The sequence below is a fragment of the Natrix helvetica genome (assembly GCF_964273705.1).
Source record: "Natrix helvetica genome assembly, chromosome: 1".
In the NCBI taxonomy this organism is placed as follows: domain Eukaryota; kingdom Metazoa; phylum Chordata; class Lepidosauria; order Squamata; family Natricidae; genus Natrix; species Natrix helvetica.
The window spans coordinates 221,365,477-221,389,533 of NC_138548.1; the positions used below are offsets into that span (position 1 = coordinate 221,365,477).

General features: G+C 43.5%; 1 protein-coding gene across 1 annotated transcript in view; it reads right to left on the reverse strand.

Moving 5' to 3' along the window:
* Positions 1-753, reverse strand: part of BAZ2A (bromodomain adjacent to zinc finger domain 2A) — a 74,941-nt gene extending 74,188 nt beyond the window's left edge. Inside the window, exon 1 of the mRNA XM_081936139.1 lies at positions 433-753. The gene's annotated coding sequence lies outside the window, so the exon portion shown is untranslated. The remainder of the gene's footprint in view (positions 1-432) is intronic.
* Positions 754-24,057: the final 23,304 nt, after the last annotated feature.

A 24,057-nucleotide genomic window follows, 5' to 3' on the forward strand; every position in this document is an offset into this window, starting at 1 on the left:
TCTTAAAGGACTTGGGAATGGACCGCAAAAAGGGAAAACGAAACACTCGGGGAGAACTTGCTTGAGAAGGAGCCCCCCCCCCGCCGCCGCCACCCCGTTTGAATCCCTCTTCTTGAAAGTGGGGAGGCGCGTTTGTCCGCCCCCGCCAGGGCTCTCGACTGCTTTAAAACAATGTCCAGGAAAAAGAAGAAAAACCGCACGGAATCGTCCTGCCTTTGGGACCCGGGGGATTGCGAGTGGCGCAGCTGCCGCAGGCAGGGCATGAAGGACGAGAGAATAAGGCGGGGGAAAAAAGTGATGGTGAAGCAAGGAGGACTCCCAGGCTCCGCCTGGATCGGATCCGATCAACTCGGTGGGATCGTCTGGGGTTCCCCCCCTCCACACTCTTCCCCCCCCCCAGCCACGCGTCCCGCACGTCCCGCGCCCGCTTACCTGGCGGAGGAAAGCTCTCCGGAGGCAGAGGGGATCTGGGGAGCCGGGCTGGAGGGCGGCGGCGGCGGCGGCGGATCCGACGGGGGTTCCCAGCCGCTTCCTCTCTCCCTTCCTCTCCTTCTCCGTCGGGGAGCAGGTGGCTGCTGGAGCCCTGGCGCTGATGTCACCAGGCTGCTGCTGTTGCTGTCTCCTCCCCAGCCCCATGCAGGAGGCAGAGGCGAAGGCAGGACGATGAATTATTTAAAGGTGCAGGAGCCTTGCAGGCAAAGGCGAGGGAGATCGAAAAGCGCTGTGTGTGTGCGTGTGTTACTCCCGTTGCCTAGTCCAGTTACCGCCCGCCTCCCCTCCTGCGTGTACCCAGAAATGGGGACACGGGGAGATCCCTCCGGCTAAGGAGCGAGTTCGGGGGGGGGGGCAGAAAAGATCCTTAGGAAGAGGGATTCCCACCCACCCACCCCGTCTTCGTACTCCAGGAGGTCACTAATGGGTAGATGTCACGCGGTTGGTTGCAGGCGGATGCACATCACCCTGGGTACCTTAATGCACCCTGGGGAACAAACAGCCGCGAGTTCTTTCCCTACAGCCCTCGGATGGAGACGCCGGCCCTCCCGCCCTCCCTCCCTCTCTCTCTCTCTCTCTCTCTCTCTCTCTCTCGCCCGCTCTCTGGGAAACCGCAAAGGCTGCGAGCGTCCACGGGATCATCTCCGTGGATGGAAGTAAATCCTACCGCAGTCAAGAGGATTTATTCCAGCGGGAGGAAAGACGCTTTAGGTCGGGCGGTATTAATTGCGCCTTGCGGACGGAGGGGGAAATAAATCACACGGAAGGAAAGAAAGGCCCTGGCCAGACCTCCGAGTCGGACTGAATAGCCTTGTCAACAAGCTACTCCAAGCTCACAGTGAAGGGGGGGGGGGGGCTAAGTAGGACACGCATTGGACGCATGCCGCTTTTTATAACTCCTTGGGCAGGAGCAGCTCCAAAAGGGACTATGGTGGTCCTATATAGTAACGATACTACACAACCCACTCCCACAAGAAAGCCCCTCTCCCTCTCTCTCTCTCTCTCTCTCTCTCTCTCTCTCTCTCTCTCTCTCTCTCTCTCTCTCTCTCTCTCTCTCTCTCTCTCTCTCTCTCTCTCTCTCTCTCTCTCTCTCTCTCTCTCTCTCTCTCTCTCTCTCTCTCTCTCTCTCTCTCTCTCTCTCTCTCTCTCTCTCTCTCTCTTCATCGGTTCAATTGCTGCGTAAGAGGATGGGATGGCAATGAGACTCAATGAATATCCAGTTTCTTTTCGCTATGCTGCGTAGAGAATACCATACATGTGGATCACCTGGGTCCTGGGCAATCAAGTTGGTTGCTTTCCCCTTTTCAAATAAATAAGGATGGCTGGTACTCATGGCTGTTATTTCTTCACTTCGGCTTTCAACCAATTCTGTAGCCTACCTGAGCATCTGGGATTCTGTGGATGCTTTGGGAGCATCAGATTTAGCCTGGCCACCAGAAGTGCTGCCAAAAGGAGGAAAAATTTGTAAGGAGTTATTAAATGGTACGACACCAGCACCAATGCCATCATTTTCCTCAGGGTTTCTTCCCCCCCCCCTAACTTTCTAGTCTTGTCTAGGAATGGCAGGTTAAATTAAATGTGCCCTCTTTTTTGTTTTTCTTTATTTTAAAAAACCTGTAAAGGTTCCCCTCGCACATATGTGCTAGTTGTTCCCGACTCTAGGGGGCAATGTTCATCTATGTTTCAAAGCCGAAGAGCCAGCGCTGTCCGAAGATGTCTCCGTGGTCTTGTGGCCGGCATGACTAAACACTGAAGGCTCATGGAACATTGTTACCTTCCCACCAAAGGTGGTTCCTATTTTTCTACTTGCATTTTTACATGCTTTCGAACTGCTAGGTTGGCAAAAGCTGGGACAACTAACGGGAACTCACTCTGTTATGCAGCGCTAGGGATTCGAACCGCCGAACCTCCAGCCTTTCTGATCGACAAGCTCAGCATCTTAGCCACTGAGCCACCGTGTCCCTAAAAAAGAACAACAACAACAAAAAAAACCCTCTCAGGAGGTTGTTGTTTCTCAAAAAGCAACAAATCCTATTTTTATTGACTTGAAAAGGGGTACTGTATTTTAAATCAAATTCAGAAAGTGTAGAATGAGGGACAAATCTAGCTGAATTCAGAAAAGCCTTTACAGGTAGTCCTCGAGTTACGACCACAATTGAGCCCAAAATTTTATGTTGCTAAGTGAAACATTGCTAAGTTAGTTTTGCCCCATTTTATGGCTATTCTTGCCACAGTTGTTAAGTGAATCATTGCATTTGTTAAGTTAGGAACATGGTTGTTTAGTGAATCTGACTTCCCCATTGACTTTGCTTGTCAGAAGGTCACAAAGGGTGATCCCATGACCCCGGGACACTGCAACCGTCCTAAATAGGGGACCAATGGCTAAGCATCTGAATTTTGATCATGTGACCATGGGGATGCTGCAAAGGTTGTGTAAAAAAACTGGGCATGCTGTGTTACAACAGCACAAGTTACAAGTTTAGTGAGCGATCACTAAATGAACTGTTATAAGTCAGGGACTACCTTTATAAGATTTGATCTTTTTTTAAAAAAGTTCCAGGGGATCACTGTCTTTTAAGTAAGTTGAGGTTGCTAAGCAAAATTAGAGTCCACCATATCTGGGATGGAAAAATCCAGACAACCACTAGGTCATTGTTTCCCAATCTTGGCAACTTTCAGATGCAGGTACTTAAACTGCCAGAATTGCCTAGCCAGCATGAGTGATGCAGCAAAGAAGTAGAGATTCTGTATCACTTTGCTGCCATCTAGTGGCTGTCCAGATGTTTGCAACCTGGCCTTAAGCAAAGCATCCAGTATTGGTTTTGCTGTTCACACTAACTGACTACGGTAAGTAGGGGACCTGTAACAGAAGAAGGACCTCCATCAAGATAGTTCCAAAGCAGAATGATCTCAAAACAAACTGGCCTAAGGAAAATCAGTGGAAGCATGATAAGTTTAAGCAAAACGGCAGAAAGAGTAGGTGGGCCCCCAAATGCACAAAGACTGGATTATTACATACCTGAAGTAATGGAAGGGAACATACAGCCATCAGTACATACATTTCATCAGTAGAAGAAAACATACAGCCATTAAATCCATAATCTAAAAAGGTCTGGAGCATTGCTAAAATGAAGGGCTAGCATAGAAAAAAAAGTAAAAATTTGGGCTATTGAGGTGACATAAAGCGAGACGAAGGCTGCAAACAAATCAGATGATCACTAGATGGCAGCAAAGACATGCAATAGTGTAAACCTGGCAGCCACCTAGTGTTCTTCTGGATTCTTGCTGCCCAAATCTGGGAACCTAACAAAAACTATAGAAAACAACTAACTTCTGATACACCATGCCAAGCAGAGGCTGATATGGGAAATCGTCAAGCTCCCAGTCACTCTTAGAATGTATACATTCAAAATATATTCTTAATTATCAATATATTGTAAAAGTAACTCAAGATTTAGGAGCTATTCCAAAGTTGAAATATCAAAATGATACCCACCCATAGTTGGGCTGCTAAATCATTTTAAATGATTTATTGTACTAACAGCCAATCTGTCTGCAGCATTTTGTAATCAAGAACCACACTTGGCCAATGGTGTTGGAGGAGGCTGATATTATATGTGCCTTTACAGCAATTGTGGGATTCAATTTTTTTTACTGCCGGTTCTTTGGGCATGGCATGGATTGGTGGGCGTGCCTTGGTGGGCGTGGCAGGGGAAGGATACTGTAAAATCTCCATTTCCTCCCGATCAGTTGGAACTCGGGAGGCAGAGAATAGATGGGGGTGGAGCCAGTCAGAGGTGGTATTTACCGATTCTCCAAACTACTCAAAATTTCTGCTACTGATTCTCCAGAACTGGTCAGAACCTGCTGAATACCAGCTCTGCTTTACAGGCATGATCTGATGTTGCTTGTCTGTAGTTAGTCAATAGCAAAGGTAGCTCAAGAGACAAACTGGATGTGGCTTCAATACTTAAAACTTTATTTTAAGGCACATCTTTCCCTGTACTGGGTTATCATCAGTATGATTAGCTATTTCTTGCCCGGCCAAATCAGAATTATTTGCCCTATCAGGCAACAGAAGAAGGAGAAACAAAATGGAAAGAAGAAGGGGGAGTGCAATCATTTAATTTCTTTAAACTGGTAGTAGGCAGGGATGGGACAGTAATCCCAAAGGTGCTTTTTTCAAGAGGCAGCTGGACTTTCTGATTTTTCTTGGAAGATGTGTCACTTCTCACTCAAGAAGCTTCGTCAGCTCTATGGGATAGTAACTTTGAACCAAAGGTTAAGAGCTACATCTGCAGATAAACACTGCCCTGATATCCTCTAGGAATTGAGCAAGTGAGCTGGGAATGATGGGAGCTGTAGTCTAATGTACCTGGGAAGCAATAGTTAAGAAAAGACATTTCTCTGTATGCCATTGTATCTGGTAAAGAGCAAAGGTGGGATTCAGTCAGTCAGTCAGTCAGTCAGTTCTGACCAGTGACGTGCAGTCAGATGAGGCAAGTGAGGCACAGCCTCACCACTCTCATCATGAAAAAAAAAGTAAAAGGAAAAAGCTGAGCTAAAAAGCTAAACTTCATCCTCCTGGTGCTGTGCAGGGCTTTGGGCAAAGGCTGGAGGGAAGGACCCTGGCTCGCTTGTGCTCTCCCTCCCCAAGAGAAGTTTGATTGCAGGCAGAGCCACGTTGTGGGGCCGGTGTGTGTGCTACAGCATGGCTCTTTGCCTGGCTTCCTGCCTCCTCCTGTGGTCTCCTCACTGGTGCTCTCCCTCCCCAAGTGTAGTGACTTCCTCCCCAGGCCCCCATTCATTTCTCTCTCACACACACACAGCTGGATAAAACTATATAAAAATCTAGCCCAGCTTCACTGATTACAAGTTTGAAAAGGCAACGTGGCTCCGCCTGCAATCAAACTACACGTGGGGAGGGAGAGCACAAGCGAGTACTGAGGAGACCACAGGAGGAGGCAGGAAGCCAGGCAAAGAGCCATGCTGTAGTATACACACTTCCCCCCAGCCTCTTTCTTTTGGAAGGCTCGGATCGGCTCCCCTCCGGCTTCTCTGCCTCTTCTCTCACCCCAGCCTGCCAGCAGGAGGTGGTGGGTGGGCTTTATTGTGTTCCAGGCATTTCCCACCCAGACAGCAGGCTGTATTTGCAATGGTGGAGGTGTTTGGGAAAGGAAGCAGGGGAATGGGGGGGGATGGCAGAGGAGTTGCTTTCAAGCCACTGGAAAAGATATCCAATCCAACTTTTCTGTGTGTGGGGGGGGGTTTGTTTGAGAGTGAGTGTGAGAGGGAAGGGGTAGGAGAGATAGTCCAATCCAACTTCTGTGTGTGTGTGTGTGTGTGTGTGTGTGTGTGTGTGTGTTTGAGAGAGGGGGAGGAAGGGAGAGAGGGAGGAAGGAGGGGAAGGAGAAGAAAAAGAAAAAGAAAGAAGGAGCAAAGGGGAAAAACAAATGCTGTCGCTTTAAATTGGAACTGAGCATGCCTGGCTGTGGAATTCTGGGAGTTGAAGTCCACAAGTCTAAAAATATTTGAAACCCAGCACTGTGTCAGTGCCTCACCAGTCATAAACCTCACCGCATGTCACTGGTTCTGACCAGTTCTGGAGAACCAGTAGTGGAAATTTTGAGTAGTTCGGAGAACCGGCAAATACCACCTCTGACTGGCTCCGCCCCCATCTATTCTCTGGCTCCCGAGTCCCAGCTGATTGGCTGGGTCTTCTTCTGTTGCCCTGCAAAGGAGAAAACAGCCGGAAAGCAACTTAGTGTTGTGGGGAGGGAATGGAGATTTTACAGTATCCTTCCCCCAGGAGTGAGGAGAGAATGGGGATTTTGCAGTATCCTTCCCTCAGGAGTGAGGAGGGAATGGGGATTTTGCAGTATCCTTCCCCAGGAGTGAGGAGGGAATGGGGATTTTGCAGTATCCTTCCCTCAGGAGTGAGGAGGGAATGGGGATTTTGCAGTATCCTTCCCCAGGAGTGAGGAGGGAATGGGGATTTTGCAGTATCCTTCCCTCAGGAGTGAGGAGGGAATGGGGATTTTGCAGTATCCTTCCCCAGGAGTGAGGAGGGAATGGGGATTTTGCAGTATCCTTCCCCAGGATTGGGGAGGGAATGGGGATTTTGCAATATCCTTCCCCCAGGAGTGAGGAGGGAATGGGGATTTTGCAGTATCCTTCCCTCAGGAGTGAGGAGGGAATGGGGATTTTGCAGTATCCTTCCCCAGGAGTGAGGAGGGAATGGGGATTTTGCAGTATCCTTCCCTCGGGAGTGAGGAGGGAATGGGGATTTTGCAGTATCCTTCCCCAGTGAGGAGGGAATGGGGATTTTGCAGTATCCTTCCCCAGGATTGGGGAGGGAATGGGGATTTTGCAATATCCTTCCCCCAGGAGTGAGGAGGGAATGGGGATTTTGCAGTATCCTTCCCCCAGGAGTGAGGAGGGAATGGGGATTTTGCAGTATCCTTCCCCCAGGAGTGAGGAGGGAATGGAGATTTTACAGTATCCTTCCCCCAGGAGTGAGGAGGGAATGGGGATTTTGCAGTATCCTTCCCCTGCCATGTCCACCAAGGCACGTCCACCAAGCCACGCCCACAAAACTGGTAGTAAAAAAAATTGAATCCCACCACTAAAGAGGCTTTGGTGGGGGGTGTTGATAGCCCTCTTAAAGACATTAAATTATTAGGATGTAGATTTGCCCTCTTGATGATATCTCTCATGCTGCATTGTGGTATCTTTGTGATGAAAGCTCACTTGGGCTATCTTTTAAGCAGTTTAATATCAATTTAAATGTCAGCTAAACTGCAGTTCTTTCTATGTTTATTTAACAGTAAGCCTTACAATGGGGCTTACTTTGTGTAGTCACTCCCAGAATGTGCCCATGGAACATTTCTTGCTTCTTGTTCGATTTGACTGTGATTGTTTTAATTCTCGTTGGTTTTGTTTTAACTGATTTGATATGCTACCTGATGCATTGGCTTTTGTGAAGAATTACAGTGCACAAATGCGAATTATAAAATAAATGCTTAACATTCTCCATTGTAGTTAATAAGTGTTACTAGAACTTTCAACACATTCAGAATGAAAACTAAGTTGTTAGTTTGGACCACATGGGTTGCTTTGTAAAGAAACGAATAAATATCACTAGGATGATAAAACCAACACATACAAAAACATGTTAAGACTCTGAAATGTGACATAGATACCAGCTTATGTAGCTGTGAAAAAGGACTTGGATAATTAACCTAATTAATCAAACAGAGCCCAAACTCTTTTTTTTTCTTTTTTTGTGCTCTTGTAGCTGCCTCTTAACAACAATGGTTAAAAATAGGAAAGTCAATTTCCTACCATTTCAAGAAATCGGATGGAGTAAGGCTCAGGTCACAAAAATAAAAGTATTTGAAATATTTGTAATTGTTGATATACTAGAAAGTGACAAATGATTGAACACATGGTTGATACAATGTAGAATAAGATTCTGTTTTTTGCTTATCTTTTATACGTTGTTTTTAATATTGTAAAAATTGTGAGATTTGGGGGGATTTCTACCACTAGCGTGGGAGCTGCCAAAATTTTCTATGTACCCCTTTACCTTTTCCCATAAATGTTTAAAAACCAATAAAATTCTTTTTAAAAAAAAGAAATCGGATGGAGTCTGATAGCACTTTTTCCAGCTAACAAATTGTATTCAAAGATATAACCTTTTTTTGAGCTGCAGTGTCAAATGAAGAAAGTTATAATCTTTTAATAACATGTGTTGATCAGAAAAAGGTACTCCCAGGTTTCTGTTGTTGTTGTTTTTTTTTTGCTACCATAAATTAATGTGGCTCTACCATTGTCAACCATTTTGAGACAACTAATTCATTCAAACTGTAGCCTAATTCCTAAAGTAGACTTCCAGGTTTAAATGTAGGAGAACCTCAAAAACATCTCCAAACCCAAGAAAATTCCCACCCCCAATCTTGGCCTTGTTTTAATAAGTCATACATGGTTCTGCCTACTTTGCATTATTGCTCAGCCTTCTGCATCTCTTGGTACCTTTCCAAAATTACAGGCAGCAACTGTGAACCCAAATTGCTCAATGCTATGTCTAAATGAATTTTGAAGTGTGAAGGATCTCCTTTGATTTCCCGTGTCAGTTCCAGAGAAGGTTGCATTTTGGTGAGAGCCCCTCCCTCCCCCCAAAGTTACTGATTCGGTCAGGGGTGAAATCAACTTACCTTTGCTATCAGTTCAGGCCAGTGGTGGGTTGCTCTTACCATCGCTCCTGGTACGCTGCTCACGGAACTGGGTGTCCTGTTTGTGCACGTGCGCTGCGCACGCATGTGCAATCTACCGCTCCTGCGACACCCAGCTTCTTGTTGGGGCTCATGCAGGTGCCGCATGCTGTGCACATGTGCGCAATTGGCCGGTTGCTTTAAAAAAAGGTATAGAACGCAAGTGGGTGGGTGGGCCAAACGTACCGGTATGCTGTCAGCTGCTCCCAGCTACTATCGGTACGGCTGTACTGTACTGGACCGGGAGGAACCCCACACACACACTGGTTCAGACTATGTGAGTGTGCGTGCATGTGCAGCACCTTCAATTTCCAACAATCAGCGGTGATGCACAATTTAAATGAGCTAGAAAGCAGGAAATCCGATGATTCTCGCTAATATAAATCATGCATCATAGTTGATAGTTGGAAATACTGGTTGCCCGAACCGGTAGCGTTTCACCCCTGGATTCAGTGCTATTCAGGAAACCTTACTTCCCAGTTCCTATCATGTAAAGACAAGCCCCCCCCCGTTACTCAATGGTGAAGAAATGATCAGCTGCACATGCTCAGACGCACCCTTTGGTTTTATAATATCACTGATATATTCTGTGCAGAGACCTGTCCTAGAAAATAATCTTGAAATCTTGCAATGGGTTAATCTGAACTTGAATTGAGCAATTCTTCCTTGGATGCTCCATTATTAGGAACAGATTCACCTCTACATGTTCCTTCGTCTGCTTTAAAGGGACTCAAGCCCGGGTTGGAGATTTCACTTCAGGTAATGCACGGTCTCCCCGGGTGGGTAATTAAGTGCTTGGTGAGCATGTAATATTATACGTTAATAAGGATTGAAATTTCCAGTTTGAGCAGAAATGGGGAAAAAAGCTGTGAATCTCAGGGGGAGGAGCTGGGGCAATGTTAAAACATTAGTCCAATTGCTGCAGGGCAGATGGTAAAAGGCACTTAGGTGTGTTATCTTGCAAAGACCTGGGCAATGCAAATTGCTAGTATCACTCAGGAAAGCTGTATAGCTTTTGTTAAATTGCAAAGAATACATGCTGTCTCTTTCGATCTGGATTTCTGCTTACATTAGCCATCCAGACTAGAATGTGGCTGTAGTGCTTTACTTTTCAATGTGTAGTAAGGTTAAATGGCCATCCTTCCATTTTCTCACTCTTCAGTTCCAACCTGGCCACCAAGTAATGGCTTAGATGGGGCAGGAAGTGATGGTGTGATTCTGGTTTATAAGAATTTCATCTCATTGACTAGCAGCTCCATCCAACAGCCTTCAGATTTTCAGTATTATCATTAGATGGTCAGGATAATGTAAAGATATGGTGAGTGTATTGTCCACGCTACTGCCCCTCAGCTGTGATGATTTCTAGCTTTGTTGTTGTTAGTTGCGTAGTCATGTCTGACCCATCGCAGCCCCATGGACAACGTTTCTCCAGGCCTTCCTCTGGAGTCCATTTAATCTCACGCCTACTGCTTCTTCAGTGATTCCATCCAGCCACCTCATTCTCTGTCATCCCCTTCTCCTTTTGCCCTCAATCTTTCCCAGCATTAGGCTCTTCTCCAGTGAGTCCTTCCTTCTCATTAGGTGGCCAAAGTACTTAGGTTTCATCTTCAGGATCTGGCCTTCTAAAGAGCAGTCAGGGTTGATCTCCTCTAGGACTGACCCGTTTGATCGCCTTGCAGTCCACTGGACTCGCAGGAGCCTTCTCCATCACCAGATTTCTAGATTAGCATTGGACTATCCTGGGTTTATCTTGAGAAATTCAGTGGCCTTCCAGAGACTGCCAATCAGGGGTGGCGCAAGGGTTAATGTTCACTATGATGACTATGGTCTTTTCTGAAGTGGTATCTAATGTTGTAAGATTCCCATTGAATATGCTACGCCATTTGTTTGGTGTTAATGATCTGAGTGGAGGAGCTTTCTGCAAACCTTGTTGCCATAGGCAAAGTTGATTTTAATCTCACAAACGCTACAGATCTCTGCAGGAGTGGTTAATCAGTGTAGAATCCTAATTAATTTGTTCAACCTGTAGAATAGGAATGTTGACTAGGTGGGGTGACAATGCCATCAAGTCTGCTCAACATACCTTTTGGTCAGAATACTATCAAAAGGCTTCTAAAAATGTTTTGGATTTACTTTTATTACCATAGTTTCTCCTATTAATGTAATAATAACATCCTTCCAACTGTCAGGCACAGAGCTTTGCACATATGTTAAACAAGTTGCACACCACTTGATAAGCAAACTAGATTAATTTTTTTACCATTTCTTCTGTAGCATAAACTAAAACTTTACTGGTGTCCAACATGTTCACAGTATTTACAATTTCCCCTTTTTCATCTTTTTTCTCTCTCCAGAACACTAGCATTAAGGGCATTTGTTTCAATTTCATTTTGTGATTCTGTAGAAATTTCTAAAATTCCAGCATTCATTTATTTAATTTTAATCTCAAATAATTTATCCACTTATATTTTTAATGCTTTTCACTGCACTGAATAGAATTCTTTTTTCACATTTCAAACTTCTTCTTTTCACATTTCTATCCAATTTGCTCTGCACTTACCCTGCTTTTTAAAACTTTTAACTGTTCCCTGCTCTCCCTAATTACATTTGCAGCTGTCTTTTTTCTATACATTTTATAGAATGTCTTTCTCTCACCTGTATTTTTTACAGCTGTCATTCTCTTGAATATATTTTGTGCCATCCACAGGTTCTTCCACTTCAAAATGCCACCCAGTTTTTCATGGATTCCAATAATGGAACTCAAGATGCTTCTGTAGCACTTTCAGGGGTGGGCTACTACGGGTTTGTACAGGTTCGGGAGAACCTGTAGCTAACATTATGACTGGTTCGGAGCACCTCCAAATCCCACCCCTGGCTGGCTCTGCCCACCCCACATCTCCCCTCCCCTCCCAGGAGGCTCCACGCAACCCGTTTTGGATGTGAGGTAAGTGCAGGGCCCGTGCGGAGGCTCAGAGAAGGGGGAAAACGGGCCTCCCAGAAGTTCCGGAAAAGCTTCCGCAGCTTGAGGGAAGCAGTTTTCGTCCTCCCAGGGGCTTGAGGAAAGTCTCCGGAGCCTGGGCAAGGTGAAAACGGACCCCCTGCTATGGTGCAGGAGGCCAACTAGGCCACGGCCACCATGGCCACGCCCACCCAGCAACCGGGCAGAGAACCTGTTGCTGAAACTTTTGAAGACCACCCCTGAGTACTTTGTAGAGTTACTTTTTTTTACTCTGTTTCAAATAGTTTCTACATTCTCTTTCCTTATGTCTACTTTGCGTTCATTCTTTGTGGATATTATCTCGTAACTTGTCTTCATACAGGAATCATATCTGCACCCTGCCAGTTATTCTATTTTCATTTCTTTCACTTGTTCCCTTTTCTTCAATGTCCATTACGTCTCAAGATTATTGCTGCAGTGAAACAAAAAGTCCCCCAGTCAGAATTATTGTCACCCTATTTTTACAACTGAATCAGTCTTTCACCATAAACTACGACATTAACCATGCTATTACATTTATATTCATACCTTTGCCGTGTGTACCTGTGGTGGGATTCAAATTTTTTTACTATCCGTTCTGTTGGTGTGGCTTTGTGGGCATGGCTTGGCTTTGTGGGCGTGGCTTTGTGGGCATGGCTTGACTTTGTGGGCGTGGCTTTGTGCGCATGGCAGCTGAAGGATAGTGTAAAATCCCCATTCCCTCCCCACCCCACTAACCTGCTTTCCAGCTCTGGTCTCCTGTTGAGGGCAACAAAAGAAGATTAGCTGGCAGGCTAGGAGGTGGTGAGGGCAGGGCCAGCCTATTTGCCGGTTCTCCAAACTACTCAAAATTTCCACCACTGGTTCTCCAGAATCTGTCAGAACTGGCTGAATACCACCTCTGATGTGTACCTACCTGTATGAACCAACTTAATTTTTTATGGCTATTTAGAAGCAGAAAACAATATCCTAATCAGGAACTACCAAAGGCAAAACCACCCTCCCACCAACACCGGCAGGACAAGTTACTGTATATAAACAGGAAGAAAATCCCACAGTCATTAGCACTGATGATGTTACCTAGTCGGGTAATGAAATGTCTGGAAGCAAACAATCAAGCTCAGAGAGCACTAAGGACTTCACAGTTAAAGCAAACCTTTATTTCTAAGCAGATACTTATCACTCACCATTTTCATTAATTCTTAGGTCTCCAAATGGCTCAATCACTTTTTCTGTTCTCTCGCCCATTCCCATCCACTCATGTCATCTAACAGTATATTTTCTGGATCACATACTGTGCATTCCCTCCCCAACTCATTCTTATTTAGTGGTAACTATTCATTAGAGTACATCATGTGACTATCACCATCCCATGGATTCCTATTTTCATATACAATTACAACAATCCTGATGACTTTCAGACAGAACATTTTAGTTCTTTCATTCATAATTAAACCATTTCCTTTAATGTATTCATTAGCTGTATGTCACACAATCTGGCTGCTTTCATTCAGATCAATTACGCCCTACCCTTTCTCTTAGTTTCACAGACATAACACGTTTTTTTCTTTTATTCTGTAATTTCATACATTAATTCATATTCTTTACCATTTAATTCTCTTCCATTCCTAGCCACACTATTCAATATGCTGTGATTGGGCCCACCATGAATCATTATGGTTTTGGTCAAGTGCAACTTTCATATCGGCTGGTAACTCAGTCCCTTCTAAACAGTGTTGTCATTCTATATCACACACAATATTCTCTATTAACGAATAACAGAGTTGGAAGGGACCTTAGAGGTCTTCTTGCAGGAGACAAAGGGGCCAGTTCGGCCACATTTTGATTAGAATGCCACAAGTGGAAACTAAGCTCTTTTCCCCAGCATCCTTATGCTGTATTATGCAAGTTAGGCTAATAATTACCTTACAATAAATATATTGTTGCCCACAGCCCATTAATTAAGGAGCACATGGAGTGTACAGAAACACTCTCAGCATGCAAGTGTGGTTTGCGGTTTACTCTATATATGCCATGTACAGAACACATTCAGAATTCAAGTGTAATTTACTCAGTAAACTATGGTTAAACAAATCATGAGTCAGGATGTTGCATAAATGCAGCCATTATATCAAGTGCAATTTCCCAACACCCACATATAATAGCATTTTCCCCATTTCTGATTTGAAATTGAAATATAATAAAAATGACTGAATTATGTCCTCTAAAAATTGTTATGCATAAGATCAGACATACATTTCAGATATTCAACAGAGATGTAGATATAAAAACACTGAATATTCCACTCTTCGTGTTGTTGTTCTTATTGGATAGATGTAGGTTGAAAACAAACAGACTGGAGGAGGGACAAAGAAGATTGAATGATCCCCACTACTCCCAAATTTGGGTTACAGTAGGAGAAGAGGAATGAAAGTGGCCTCTACTTATCCCTGTTATTTTTATATCTAGAACAAGGATGTCAAACTCAAGGCCCACAAGTCTCATGCGGCCTGCAATGTGGTTGGATCCTGCCTGCGGGCTTTTCCTGGTCCACCCAATGTGAAGAGGAAAGATTGGGCCACCATGGCTTCAGCCCGGTCTACCTGTTCTGACCTAGGCTTCCCAAGAGCATGAAGCAAACTCCTTGTCCTGACAAAAAAAACCACCTTTTATTAATTTACTGTGAATTCTTCTCATTCACATCCAGCAAAGTCTTTCAAGGCAGGATTTACAGTCACAGACCTCCTCTGGCTTGGACAGCTGCCAGGCTGATATCTGCAAAACTTGGCAAGGAGTCTCGGAGAGTCATGAACCAATTAAGCTAACTAATTGTCTCCTGCAAACTCCACTCCCCTTTCGTTCCTCTTTTATTTCCTCTGGGAAGGGCCATTCATCGTCCACCTGTGGCCTTACTCCCAAGTCGACCCCTGTTCTTTAGCTGTTCCCTTTGTCTGGCAACTCTGTGCATGCGCACACTGGGAACAGGCTCCAGCTGTTCATCTGTCTCACTGATGTCTAACTCTGGGCAGTTGATAACTGGCATATGGCCCTGGCCCCCTCTCTGCCTCTGACATAGAGCCTTCATCAGAGCCTTCTCTAGACTCCAGGATGGGCCCATGTTCCTCCCCAACCTCCTCACTGTCTGAATCTGCTGCCAGCTCTGCCGGCTGCTGGCAGGCCACAACATCTACCCAGTGCAAAGCAGAAAGCTCAGGCCCACATAGCTTCGGCCTGGTCTACCCAATGTAAAAATGAAAGATCGGGCCACTGTGGCTTTGGCCCGGTCTACCCAATGCGAAGAGGAAAGATCAGGCCAGCGTAGCACGCCAGCAGTTTGGGGAGTGGCATCAAACTGGCATATGCCCACCCAGTTGGTCATGCCCCCCCCAGTGCCCCCCTTGAGGTCAACTATAGTCCTGATGTGGCCCTCAATGAAATTGAGTTTGACACCCCTGATCTAAAAGTTCCCTGCACATGTACATATGCAAAATTACATTTTAGTAAGGAAAGGAAAAATATAGCTGCAAGAAACATCCCAATATGTGATTTAACTCTTAGGTGTGCATCCTAAACCTTCATGTCAGAAGTAGAATTTTAAGGCCGCAGATTCCCAATGAACCAACAAAATGGGAGTTTCTTGCAACAGCTTTGAGATAAAGGAGAAATTAGTTGTCCCCCACCCCCGATTCCACTGAGGAAACAAAGGAGGGAAGTTCCATAGTCCTGCTTATTTATTTGTTTGTTTGTTTATTAATTAAACTTTTTTTAAAAAAACCCATCTTGTCAAGGCTACTCTAGGCCGCTTACAGCCATTCAATAAAAATATCATATAAAACATTAGAACCATAAAGACCATAGATTTAAAATTCAGTTGACGAAGATGGAGAGTAAGGGAGCAAAGTGTACATGGGGAGGAGGGGGGGGGTGTCTGTCTAATCCATTAGCCACCTCCAAGATATCACCTCCCCATTGGGGCCTCACGCCAGCAGCCACAGCCAGGTCTTCCAGGCCTTCCCGAAATCCCAAAATGGAAGGTGTGGATCTCATCTGGAGAGGCCTAATGTTTCACAGAGCGGGCACCACTGCAGAAAAGGCCCTTCCCCTGGATTTCACCAGCCAAAATTCCTTGGTCCATAGGATCCACAGCATCTTCTGCTGGCTTGAGGCTGGGGGCAGGTTAATCCCCTCAAGTTGAGAAGGTTCCTCAGATAACTTGGACCCATCCCATGAAGGGCTTTAAAGCTGATAACCAACACCTTGAAGGGGATCCAAACTGGTAACCAGTGCAGCTTGCGGAAACTGGAGGGTAGGGTGGGGGTTGAAGCTATTGAGAAAGCCCCTTGTCCTCCATTATAATTATGATGAAAGGAAGCAAAACACAGGATGCTGCCTTATTAGAGAGCGCCTCAGAGAAAACAACAACTCCCTCTGTCCTACACCGGATAGTTTCATGGGTCACAGGTACATATTGTCCCCGATTGCCTTGCCTTCCATTATTTTGCCGAATTATACTGATTGGGATAGGGAGGTTCTGAGGACCAACATCCCCAGGGACAAAAAGTAATGAACTAGACCAGTGGTTCTCAACCTGTGGGTCGGGACCCCTTTGAGGGGTCGAACGACCCTTTCACAGGGGTCGCCTAAGACCATCGGAAAACACATATTTTCGATGGCCTTAGGAACCGAGACACCAATTTGATGGTTGGGGGTCACCACAACATGAGGAACTGTATTAAAGGATCGTGGCATTGGGAAGGTTGAGAACCACTGAGCTAGAGGAATATAAATAAAGGAAATGTGCGTCAATTCTGACATGCTGTTCAGAGCTCGCATCCTTTTCCTTTCTTCCTCCTCCTCCTCCTCCTCCTCTCTGCCATTTCCTCACTGACAAGGAGGGGGGGAGAATAATTAACAGAGGGCGCTTTCTCTTATTATTCTAGTGCTCAGTGGAGAAGATTTCAGAAACTGGAGGTGGAAGCGAGGTGGGGGGAAGAGAAAAGGCAGCCTCGCTTTTTCTGTTGCTGCTGCATTGAAGACAGTGCACCCTGACCTCTCCCCACGGATGGGAATGACGCAGGCCGCCTCATCTTGCTAATTAAAGGGGAGTGGAGGCGGAAGAGAACCACGTGGCACTCCACAGCTCTGCCCGTAATAAGCCAGGATTTCAGAGAGCCCAGGCAGAGCTGAAGGTTGAGGGCTGCCCTGGCGGCTAGCTGGTACCCTAGCAACTCCCTAAGGGGGAGGAAGGAAGAAGGCCTTTGCAGAAATTTTCCAAAGAACAGGAATGAGCACAAGGGATAAAAGGGGGATGTTGCAGCTGAGGATCGGTGGCTATATCCATAGCAAGCCAGACAGCATAGAACAGCAATCCCAGGGTCTTATGTGTTTGCCTGATGATTGTGTGCGTTTGCTGCATGCAACCAGGCCAGCCCAACCAGCACTCTCACATGAGCCACGTCAATATTTGCACCAATCAGACCATTTTGAGAAGGGCAGTTGCTTGCAGTTAGTTGCAGGGTGAACAAATCTGCTCTGCAGAGGAAAGGCAAAAGGAGGCAGGCGTTTAGGCTGCTGTTTTAAACAGAACCAGAGCTGTCTAATGCAGTATCACCTACTGTTAAGAGCAGCAGCTCTCCAGGGAGAGAGGAAGGAGGGAGGGAGAGAGGGGAGAGGGGAGAGGGGAGAGGGGAGAGGGGAGGGGAGGGGAGGGGAGGGAAAGAGAGAGAGAGAGAGAGAGAGAGAGAGAGAGAGAGAGAGAGAGAGAGAGAGAGAGAGAGAGAGAGAGAGAGAGAGAGAGAGAGAATGCATTTCTAACATTGTACATTTAGTTTATAGATCAGAATATGGCTTTTCATCCTATTTAATAATGCAAGAGTTTACGGTCACCTCGCCAGCTTCTTTTGTGATGGGTACAGAACAGAGGAAAAGAAGCATTTCTTCAGGAGAGGCATAACTTAATTGTGGCAGTTTACATTAAGTCAGCTTGCTTTCAAAAATTATTAGATCAAATGAAGAAATACATGGCTATCAGAGTTACAAATCTCCGTAAGCAAATGGGATTTATCCGATCTAGACAATCGGATGCTGGAGACCACCTCATGGAAGAAAACTGTCACATTTCTTTCTTTCACATTTGGGGGCCTCAGGGAGATAAAAAAATCAGAATGGTCATGACCGGCCGTAAAGTGATATAGAAAGATCGAACATGTTGCTGATGTTAATGACTGTCCAGATTTTTGCAGTATGCACACACACACACACACACACACACAGAGACAGACAGACAGACACCTACCTGTGGTTAGAAGCCTAGGTCCCAACAATGCAGAAGTTTCCAAAGGAAAACCCTTACAATCTTTATTTTAAAAAAAGATAAAACTCATGTCTTCCTTCAAAAAAAAAGGGGTGTGAGCAGCCTATGTGGCCTCAGAACTATTTTGTACCCTTCAAGGAACACCTAGATCCACCCAGTTTTTCCCCCACTAAAAAGACAACATTTAGCTGTCTTTTAAGCCTTCACAATACTTAACCCATCCACCCCCATGAGAGAAGGGATATACTGTATTTGTCCTGGGTTACTTTCTTTAATGCAATCAATTCTCACTCCTGTTGGTCCTGGAAGGGCTCTCTCTATAGGACCAAAGCCAAAGTGAGGTCATACGGATCAGGACATTATTGTACATATGGTGCAATGTTCATAATTGGTGTCATCTGGATAGTTACTTCTTGTTTTAGGGGAAGGAGGAAGGGAAGGAAAAATTGGGAAGGGGGAGAGAGCAGAAAGGGAAGCTGGAGGAATGATGGGGAAATTGAAGAAAGGGAGAGATGGCAAAGTGGGGCTTGAGGCTGTTCCTTGCTGGGCACCCATGCTGATATTTGCAGGAAGTAAATGGTTTTCATATCTGAAATTGTTGAAGTCTTGTATGTACAAGATTCTGCATATTTTTTTTATTGTTTGGGTTTTTTTAAAAAATGTAATGACACTTTATCCTGTATTCCAAGGATCACACACACACACAAAAAACGATGTTTAATCCTGTTTCATCAGTGGAAATAGTGATGCTGCCAGCAAGCTGGCATCACTGCATTGAAATACTGTAAATACCCTGCTGGTGAACAATGCCAGACTCAAGGCAAGCAGCAGTGAGCCAGCCGCGGGTGAGATTTATCTTTGAGCCTCATAGGCACTCTCTGGGTTTGGAAGTAAAGTCAACAATTTTTCTCAATGAAGTTGATGTGGGGGGCATCCCACACCCACACGAAAGTGATAGTATTCAATGTGGTGTATCTCAGCTTTATCATGTATATATATATAAAGGCTAGCTAGAGGGAATACTCAGTCAGATATCCTGGGGGCATATAGACTCACAAAGCAAGGAGCGATGATGTTGGAGAGTCCAGAAAAAGGAACTTGGTAAGATAAGGGAGCAGCTTGCATTCAATTCTCCTCTTGAACTCCCGTGTGAATTTGCATCCAGTCTCCTCTCCTGAGGGCACCAGGAAGACCATCCCATATGCATAAGCAAAGACAGGAAAGTGGCATTCTGCTGCAGTTAATTGCTTGGATTTTTCCTGCCTCCATCTCCCCCACCTGCCTTGCCCTAAAGAAACACAGCATCTTGGCTAAATGTTTCCTTCCGCAATTGCTTTATTGTATCCCCTCCCTCTTTTTTTACTCAAAGAAAGTGCAATTAAATGCCAAGCATCCTTCATATGGAGATAACCTTTTGCTCTGCTCTACAGTGACTGCTGAAAAAAAAGGAGAGCATTTTTAAAAAAACAAATCCATCAGGAGCATGTCAGGGCACAGTAAGCTAACTCCACACACCCGTCTTTCATGACCTCACACCTCCAAGGGAAGGCCATTCTCACTTATTCTTCTTTTCCAAAGGCGAGAAGCTGTGATGTATGAGTAAACTACGTATAGTTGATTCAATTGCGCCATTCACCCAATCACCCAATCGCTGGGCTCAGTACAACACAACCTACTATCTGCTACTCATGCAAGCTGAGATGTTGCAATACAGAGTAAACAAAGCAGATTGTAGCCTGATGCGTTGCATGGTTTTCAAACCCAATGGCCTTTTCTACCCAGTTTTTCTTTTGGCAGCCACTCAAAAGATGGTTAACTCTTCATGGCTCACTTTCTTATGGATCAAGTCACCTTTGAGTTCCTCTCCTGGTTAAGTTCACAGACATACTGAGAGTTTTCTCAACAGAATTGCGGTAGTGGTTTTATTGTCTTTTTCAGGCCATCTCTTAACCTACAGTTCTGAAATCTCCTATCCAAATATTAATCAGATTAATAATAATCCCACTTGGCTTTTTACCATGGCTCAGTCAAGGATCTTAATCATTATTCCAGGGGTAAAGTTCAAGTCAGAATTGCAGTTCCCAGAAGCCCCAGCATTGTGGACCATGGTGAAGTATGTCAAATTATATTTCAGCCACATTTGCACAGAATTCTCGTTTCCTGTTTTATCCCACATTCAATGGCAACTACCAGGAGTACCCACCTGATTACATCGCTAGTTTAACATCCTTACTAGTATGTTGTACTGTAGTTGATGTTCTTATGCCCCAGGCCAGGCAATATACAACAGATAACATAAATGATGTAAAAAATTCAGTGCCTGTCACCTGTCTTTATGTTGATTATCTAGCAGTCGAACAGCTCTCCTAGTGATTATTTTGCATCTTGCAAAGCCTTTTTTATTTAGGTTCATCATTTGACCATAATAGGACAGAGATGCAAAAAGCTGAAAGAAAACTGGATCCTTTCCAGGACCACTAAGTTACAAAGGAAGCCATTGCAAAAGGTGTACAAGCAAATTTTGCTGCTGGAGTATGTAAAATTGCAAGATTAATGTGGTTAGATCTGCTATGCCAATAGTGCCAAGTAGAATCCTACTTGGTTTCATGGGAAAAGAATGGTCCCAAAGGATTGATTGACCCATAGGGGGATTAAATTATTGATTTAAGTCAATTGCAAATAACCTGTCCCATCCAGCTGATCCTAGTCAGGAAATTAGCTAGTTGTAATTAAGACGCAAAGATGACCATTAATGTATGCTACATGAAAACAATAGGATATCAACAGATCATATGGCATCAAAAATATTTGAAAAGGTGGCAAATGGGTACGTTTATATGGCAAGAGGAAAAAACAAATTAGATATAAGTTATTGCAATATACTCAAAGAGGTTTGGGTTTACTAAATTTGAAAAAGTACTTCAATGCTTGCTGTTTGGCTGGCTTAAAGAGTAGGTCTGTCCAAAATAAGTTACTCGATTTGGAGGGCCATGAATTAATATTTAGATGGCATGCTTACTTATGATACAAGGTTAAATGTTTCAACAACCACTTTGTTAGATGGTTTGGAATAAAGTAAGGCATTGTACCAGGAACCTTTTTGTAGAAAAGAAAGGATGGCAAAGTCAGACTGGTGGACCTATGGTCTAATAATTTTTCAATCAAGGTAAACCTATCCCCAACTCTAAAGAAGAGTTGGAATCAGAAGTATGAATACATAGTTCATACATGAGATATTGTATGATGCAATGGGCAAAGAACTTTGGATATGATGCTTGAACAATGGGAAAATATGAGGACGAAGGGTTTAAAACTTCCATTAAATTATAATTCAAAAGAATTTTTTTTATAGGATGATGTGCCAATGGAATTTAACACTGGATAAAAGGTAAAAAAATGTATAAAGGGATTTGAAATGCATGCTGGAAATGTAAATGTAAAGAAACCTTTTACCATCTCTGGTGTACTTGTGACAAAGCAAAAAAATATTGGGAGTAGGATTCGTATCTTAATACCTACGAATCTCAAAGTGAATATAAAGGTAAAATCAAATTTGCCTCCTAGGCTTAATGGACAATGAACTGGGGGCGGGGGAATAGAACTTTGATGTTATATAGTGGTATCTTAGTATTCATCAATTGTTTCTGGGAAGTGCAAGTACCAAACTGAGGAGTACCAAACAATTTTTCCCCATAAGGATTATGTAGTGAGTCACAAGGCAGCTGATACTAATAAGTTCTAGCTTGTGCACAGAATATCAAACAAACAATGAGTACCAAGATTATTTTTTTGCATCAAAATGCATTGAGTACTAGGATAATGAGTCCCAAAACAGTTGAGTACCAAAGTGCCACTGTATATACTGAAATCAACAAGAATGCTCTATGCATGAAAATAAAAAGATACTTTACTGATTGTAAAAACTGATGGGAGTTAGCAGAGATAAATTGCCTATTTTATTTAAATAATACATCTAGCTTTGTTTCCATTTGGAAACAAAGCTTCTGACTTTGTGCTCGAGGTGGGAAAAATGAAATAGGGTTTTCCTGGTTTGTTACAGAAACAGTTAATATATATGACTATGTAAATTTAAAAATTGAGGCTGTATGTTATCTTATTCTACTGCACTAAAGAGTTAGAAGTCAATGTTTTTCTTTTTTTCTTACTTTCCCATTATTTTCATATTTTTGGGTATTTTACATTTTGGTCATTAATAAAGAAATTAAAATGGGAAATGACAGCATGTCAAGGTATGAAAAATGAAATCATCTTTCCAAGTATTAAATATAGTTTTTAAATTCTCAAAAAAAAAAAAAGTTACAAAATGTAAGGCCAGGTATAATATACCGTATATGGCATTTAATTAAGTACTGGGCAGCTCTGCATTGTAGAATAACTTTTTTAAAAATTAGAAAAGGCATTCCTACAGGAAGTATGCATATTTTAAGGTTAATTCTAGCATAATCCTAACCTGAAAGAAATGGACAATTCTACTTCCCTTGAACAGACTATCCAATGCTTCACACATTGCATGGTTTGATCAGTTTAACTAAAACTAATCAGGTACAGAATGCATAAAATCCAAGATAGGATTCACAACTGTTCTGCACCATAATACATGCTAGATTTATAGAAATCTCTCATCTATATGAAGGATGTAATTTTGTTATAATTGTTCCCAATGTTTATTATAACTTTTGCCATGGATCTTTTGTCAATTCTAATTGCAGCAGGGTAGATGTGTAATAAATAGCACATAATTATCAAGTCTCAATTTTGCAGGACACAATCTACGTTTGGTAAGACTTCTCAAACATACGACCCTCTGAAAGTCTTTTTTTAAATAAAAGCCCGGCTTGCTTTAGAACTCTTCGTTGCAAGTAACCTCTGCCAAATTGACTTTTTTTGTGTTTTTGAAAAAGTCTCAGGAGATTCTGTAACCCAAAGTTGCCAGACATAAACAGAGCAATAAGCTTGAGAAATTGATACTAAATTACTTATCCCTTGAGCCTTAGCCAATTAATCCCAATTACTTTCCTTTTACAGCAAGTTATCGATTTCTATTCTTTCTTGGAGCATCAAGGCATAACGCCTTTAAAATGAGTGTCTGATGGCAAACTGTTTATACATGGCAATGACATCAAGGTTAATGTTGCCCAGTCTCTTTATAGCAGGCAAAGAAAAGCTGTTCCCTCCCTTCAAAAAGGAAACCTTAATAGCCATGGTAGGCAAGGGAAAGAGAAACAAATCTGTGTGTGGTGTGGGAGTCAGTTAACGAGAGTCAGGACAAAGTTGCTTAAGTACTTAAAAACCAAAGCTAACTCAAGATTGAAAAAGCCTCTTTTAAACATCTTGTTGCATCAGATATCAGTGGGATCTTCTTTTTAGGTTTATGTAGTTAAGCTTTGTTAACCTTACATATTACTGAACTGGGAGTCACACGATACATTAAACTAAAACCTAATAGGCAGTGTTGTGACTTGATACAAGGTTGTGGAAACAGGGAGGGTTTGAGTGTCAATGAATCTATAGATTCTGTTTTAGGATAAAGATTTAGCAACATTTGAGCATTCTTTCTACTCAAAAGACTTATGCAGTCAAAATCTTTCCATTCCAACCTTCCAAATTGTATCCATTCAATTGCATTAGAGAACATGACATTTACTTGACCAAATCCTGGGTGAATCTGCCTACAAAAAACTGAACAGTGTTTTGGAATTCATAGCAAACATGCCTGCTCTGGGAGATCAAAATTTAAATGCACACTATCTAGAATATTCAAAGGCATTTCTGGACTGCTGTCCAAGGAATCTCAGCCTGCATGAATGGCTGTAGGCAAGCATATTAACTATGCTAATCTGCCTTATTTGCCAAATGCTTAGGAGAAGAAGGAATCAGTAACTGCCAGCACTTAATGGTCTTTACAGTGTAGAAAGATTTTCTGCGTCAAACCAGTTCACATCAATTCTCTCTGTGGAATATTCTGGGCAATCACCACATTG